Raw genomic sequence first — 6109 nt, forward strand, 5'->3', positions numbered from 1 at the left:
ATAAACCAAAGATGAGCCACTATATTCAAAGGAGAGAGTACTGGGAGAGTTTATTAGAATTGAAAATCTTTTCAGGGCAAAGAAAATACCCTGGAATCTACAAGGGTGATCCAGCAAAGACCATTATTAGGGGTATGAAGCCTGAACTGTCCATCTGCCAGCTAGCCAAAGGGGTTGATTGGCCTGGGAAGATCTGGGCAGCTCAGTAGCAAGATAGCCATGGAAACCATGCAGGAGGGGGAAGAACACTTTTGACAGTGAATAGAGTGGATTGTTTTTTTATAATTACATGCTCCATTTCTCTGACTCTTTTGCCTGTTTTTGAGACCACTTTCCTGCTACTGAATTTCTTTGTCCTGACTTAGTAAGAGAGCGTGTGCCAGTCTTACTCTAAACTGTTGTGTTTGGTTGACCTCCCTGGGATGCCTGCTCTCTTCTGAAAGGAAGCAAAGGAGTGGAGGTGAAAGAGGGAGTGTTGGGGGGTGGCAAAGCACTTGGAAGAAAGGAGTGAGGGGAAACTGGTGTAGGGATGCGATATATAAGAAAAAATTCAATTAAAGGGTAAATGCCATAAAGTTAAATTCATGTTCAAGGAGACTTCTCAGAAGNACACCACACAACATTCCTGGAGGCACCACAGAAATTCCAGAGACTACACTTTGAGACACTAGGGTCTCTGAGTCACTCAGGGCAAGAAAGAGGTCAAGGAATTCCAGAGGGTACAAGAACTGAGATCCTGATTGCCAAGATTTCCTTTGAATGACTTGTCCCCAAAACAGTTAGGAGGAGCCTGATACCTCCACTCCAAAAGTAAACTGTTACAGCATATATGATGATACTGTTTAGCACAACATTGTGTTACTTACTGAAAACAAAACTGTTTTTAGTTGTGGAGTGGCTCAGATTTGGCACATACCTTGAATCCTTCTGGCTGGAATACAGACAAACCCTTAGTACACATCTTTAATTCCAAAAACTGAAAGTAAGATTAGTGTGTAGAAAGAAGTACCAGTGTTCAGGCAAAGTGAAAAACAAGAGAAAGATAGCGCAGAAAAGGATATGCCCAACTGTTACTAGAAGAGAAAGGAAAGAGAAGCTATTGAAGAGATCAGTGCAGACAGAAGAGGAGAGAGGGCAGTTTTCCTTGGACAGTGGTATAGAGGCAGGTTGAAGAGAGAACAAGAGAGACACAGGTAAAGACAGAATAAGCCAGAGAATGAGAAGGAGTCTGAAGACTAGAACTGATTGTGAAAGTTAGTAGGAGACCAGGTGAGCAATTCAGGAGAAGCTGAGATAAGTCATGTTGATTTAGTTACAGTGGAAAGAAGTTTTGAGCCAGAACAAATTAAATCAGGCCATCAGCAATTGGAAAGAACTACAAAGTGGGGACCTTATTCAGCTGTAAGTCTCAGAAGCTGAGAACATTCTAAGCCTAGTTTTGATTTGATGAGGGCTAGAACCTTCCAGGACTTGTCCTAGGTCAGCAGACCAAGGCAGAAAACCTCAGAGACCACAACTGATGCATGCAAATAAAAGTTACTTTTACAGGAAATTATTTGAAAGTTGCCTGGGCTGTCACTGCTGAAGGTAAATATTTTTAAGGCATCTCTGGTTTAGATACCAGTGTCCAGAAACTGTGAAAGACAGCCCCAGATTCTCATCTTTTCTAGGAGTTGGGATGTGTGGCAGTCACTACATGTTGTCTGTTTAGTGTCTCTCTTTCTCTCCATCTCTGTCTTTGTCTCTCTCTTTCTCAACTCTGTTTCCCACTTCTCCTCTCTCTCCTCTCTCTGTGTCACTCACTGTGTAGGCAGCCTTTGAGGGAGGCTTATTGGCATTGGAGAGTTGGTGATTTACCACAACTGCTTGTGCTGGAGCTCTGCAGTCAGTAAAAGAGCTTCATCATGGTTGCCTGCAGAGCTGAGTCTCATCCTGACTGCCTTTGGATCAGGATATAGAACTCTAACCTCTTGGTCAATATTTAAAACTTAGTAAATCCTGATTTTAAATTTGGCCTAAAATGGTGAAATTGGTTTGCTTTGGTGAATCTCAGAATTAACAAAGTNTATTCCTGGGCATGGGATTTGTGGTTTCATAAGCACAAGCCAGGCTCAGGATCTGTCTCTTCCTGATGCCTGCTAATCTGGTTGTAGAATGCTCAGCTACATCTCCAGTACTGTGCCTGCTTGCATGCCACCCTGCTTCCTGCCATGATAAAAATGAACTAAAACTCAATAAATTCTTATACACAAGATGCCCACAAAATAAATTCAAGTCCAGTTGATAATGGTACAAGCTGCCCACCTAGATTAAACAAGTTACCCCAATTATTCTATCCCTATATGATATTATATCTACCTGTGGCTTTTTAAACCCTGATGAATCTGAATCACCCTATTTGTCCTCCATTTTGCTTCCTTCTCCCCTCCCTATCTTCTCTGTCTCTATCGCTGCAACTCTTTACTCAGCCTCTCTTTTCCCTGTCTAATCACAGGCTTCTTGTTGTATTAATAATCAAATTAATCCTTCTACACACCACACTTTCTGTTCAAATACACTTTTCTTTCAAATATAAATTGAGCACAACTATTACCATTTTGTAATTTACAAGATATAAGATAGACCTANCACCCAGTCCATCATTTTTGTCATTAAGTTCGAAGGAACATTGTCATCTATCCTAAATTAAAAGACTTACAATTATACACCTGACTTATGTCCTGGCTTTAGATTATATGCCGTCTGTAAACCATTCTCTCAAATCTGTTCTCTCAATGTAAATATCCTCGGTTGGCTATGAGACAATAAGTAGTCCTTCAAGCCCATCAGAAATCCAAGAATGACCATCATAAACTGAAAATATATAGGAATCCTGACACAGCTTCCAGAACTGAGACAAACTATAGAGTCAGTTGCCTACTTATATAGCCCTAGTAAGTTAGAAGTTCGAGCATCAGCCTTCTGGCCCAGGATCATCTGACAAACTTTTGAGAAACAGGAAGTATTAAGGACATGCCTACTGTGTCTCAGCAGAACTAAGCTGTCCTAACCTGTAAATTGTGTCTTTTCAAGAACAATAGAGGTCTGCAGGAGAGAAAGGAAATTCCAGCCCAGTGCTGACCTAGCCCCAATGATCAGCCTCACCTGGAGGCAAGAAGCTCAGCTGCTTCTTTGAATCCACAAATGGGAAGCTGTTAGGAGCAGATTTATCTCAACAACAAGTGAATAAATAACCTTAAATGTCACATTCTGTGAATTTTTGACGTTTTTGAAAACCGATTATCTATATAAAGTAATCTGGACTGTTGTCTGTTAACTACACCGTTCTATTTTTTAATAAAATATCTGAAAACATGCTATCAATAAACTCAGAGCCGTGAAATTGGTATTTGGCCTTTAACTCACTTGCTTAATCATATCAGATCTTTTTATAATAATAGTTTTAGAAGGACTGGATCTAAGACCTGTACTTCTAAAAATTTTGTATCAATAAAAGAAATTTATACCTATGAAACCCTTGATTTTGCATCAAAATTTATTTTGTACCAAAACAGGAAATTATGACTTCAAGTTAATAACAATTATAAAGATTTCTACCAAATGAGATTATGGCTATACAATCAATTTTAGCTTTCTTCCCTGCTTCAGTTATGACCATTCCTAAATTCCCTAAAAAGGCAACCTTAGAATAACCACCTCCAGCCCCAAACCCCAAGGAAATGGGCTGACAACTCTTCAAAAACTTCTTCAAGCTGAATATGTGCATTGAGATATTTTGAAGGATGGGGTGGGTTAATGAAAATGGGGGGAGTTAGTCTGCCTTAAGAGGGCCACAGCAACTATCGATTTAGTCTCTGATGTCTGTATTCTGAATGGATCTGGCTGAAAGTCCAAGACATCAGGAGGTCACGCAGGTCAGTTCAGCATGTATGATGATGAGACTCACCAAGGCTATATATTCTTTAATATACAAATCTCAAAATGAAATTTTAGTATCATCAAGATAACTTTTTTGTTTGCTTGTTTTTTGTTTTGGTGTTTTAAGACAGGGTTTCTCTGTGTAGCCCTTGCTGTCCTAGAACTCACTCTGTAGACCAGGATGTCCTTGAACTCAGAAATTCTTCTGCCTCTGCCTCCCAAGTGCTGGGATGTGCGTCTATGGACATTGGGTATTGCCTGATCCAGACTTGGGTGGCTTCAGCTTTTAATTAGATTAGAACTGAGGCCTGATAATGGGAAAGTCCTATTGGGTTCCTATTTTGACAAGACCTCAAGGACTTTGTCCAGGAACCTCTGAAAGTAAGCAGAGGCTTAGAGATGTGGCTGTTTGAGGGAACAATTTTAGGGCAATGTGAGAACAAGAATGGAGCCATATTTATTCAGTACTTTTACACCTTCAGGGTCAAAATGTATTTGGGCTCCCATTTGATGAGAAAATCTTTTCCCATTAGGGGGTGTGTGGGCTCTAGGGATAACCATGAATGAATGTGTTTCGTGTCCCACTCCCAAGTTCATCTTTCGTTGGTTTGTCCATGGATAGGTCTTGGTCCGTTGTCCCTGTGCCCATGTTTTTTATTTGAAAATGGCCCCAGGGCTTGTTTTAAGACAGAGTGTTGTATCCCTGCACCACCAATATATATATATGGCTTTCCCCTCCTCCTTTAGAGTTACCCATGGTTCATGGAGTAGGGGTGAGCCCCGAGAGTCTCAGTCATATAGTTCTTCCTACATGAACTTATAAGTAGTTGCTTACCAGCAAAGCCATTGAGGCAATGAAATTATTTACAGATATCAGGGGCAGTTTGTTTAACAAAAGCCATGTTTGCCACTGACTATTTTCTCTTATTTCTTTCTCGGTCAAAGGAGGTATAGGTCCTATAGGTTTCAAAAAAGTTTTTCTAGGAGGACCTCGCGTGTAGGTCCAGCCACTGCGGGATCCTGGGCCTGGCGTCTGTGGTTACTGCAAGCATGCACATACGCACGCACACTGTGCCCAGAATGAGGGTCGTGGCCCTGATCAGTGGTGGGAAGGACAGATGTTACAACATGATGCAGTGCATTGCTGAGGGGTATCAAATTGTTGCATTAGCAAATCTAAGACCAGATGAAAACCATGTGGAGTCAGATGAACTGGATAGCTATATGTATCAGACAGTGGGTCACCATGCCATTGACTTGTATGCTGAAGCATTGGCGCTGCCCCTGTACCGCAGAACCATCAGAGGAAGGAGCTTGGAGACAGGAAGAGTTTATACCCAACGTGAAGGTGACGAGGTTGAAGATCTCTATGAACTGCTGAAACTTGTTAAGGAAAAAGAAGAAATCGAAGGGGTATCAGTAGGTGCTATACTCTCTGACTATCAACGTGGACGAGTAGAAAATGTATGTAAACGACTCAATCTCCAGCCTTTAGCTTATCTTTGGCAGAGAAACCAGGAAGATTTGCTCCGAGAGATGATAGCTTCTAATATCAAGGCTATTATCATCAAAGTAGCAGCTTTGGGCTTAGATCCTGATAAGCATCTTGGGAAAACCCTGGTTGAAATGGAGCCTTATCTTTTAGAGCTCTCTAAGAAGTACGGTGTCCACGTGTGTGGAGAAGGTGGAGACTATGAAACATTCACGTTGGACTGCCCTCTGTTCAAAAAGAAGATTGTTGTGGACTCTTCAGAAGCAGTCATCCACTCAGCGGGTGCATTCGCACCTGTGGCTTATCTGCGGCTCTCGGGGCTGCACTTGGAAGAGAAGGTGTCATCAGTACGTGTAGATGATGAAACAGCTAACTCTATACACAGTTCTTAACAGTTATGCTGCATTTTAAAATTATTATGACCTATATTTCTTACTACATTTTTTTAACTTCTTTAAAAAATATATATATTGGGACTGTTGAATAACTGGAAGAATTTCAGTGAACTCTTCTCTGATATTGCCAATTTCTTCAACTTACTTTCTTTAAAAAAATAATTCATTTTTAAAATTCTTATTAGATTATTATTATACCACCCACACTTTCCTCAAAACCCTACAATATACGCACCCCCCCCCCCACACACACACTCCTTTTCCAATTTATGGGCACAGTTTTCATTAGTGTTGTTATACATCT

General features: G+C 40.8%; 1 pseudogene; it reads left to right on the forward strand.

The window, feature by feature from the left end:
• The first annotated feature begins 4998 nt into the window (after positions 1-4998).
• LOC110288790 lies at positions 4999-5802 on the forward strand (annotated as a pseudogene).
• Positions 5803-6109: the final 307 nt, after the last annotated feature.

The sequence above is a fragment of the Mus caroli genome, unplaced genomic scaffold (genome assembly GCF_900094665.2).
Source record: "Mus caroli unplaced genomic scaffold, CAROLI_EIJ_v1.1 scaffold_18371_1, whole genome shotgun sequence".
In the NCBI taxonomy this organism is placed as follows: domain Eukaryota; kingdom Metazoa; phylum Chordata; class Mammalia; order Rodentia; family Muridae; genus Mus; species Mus caroli.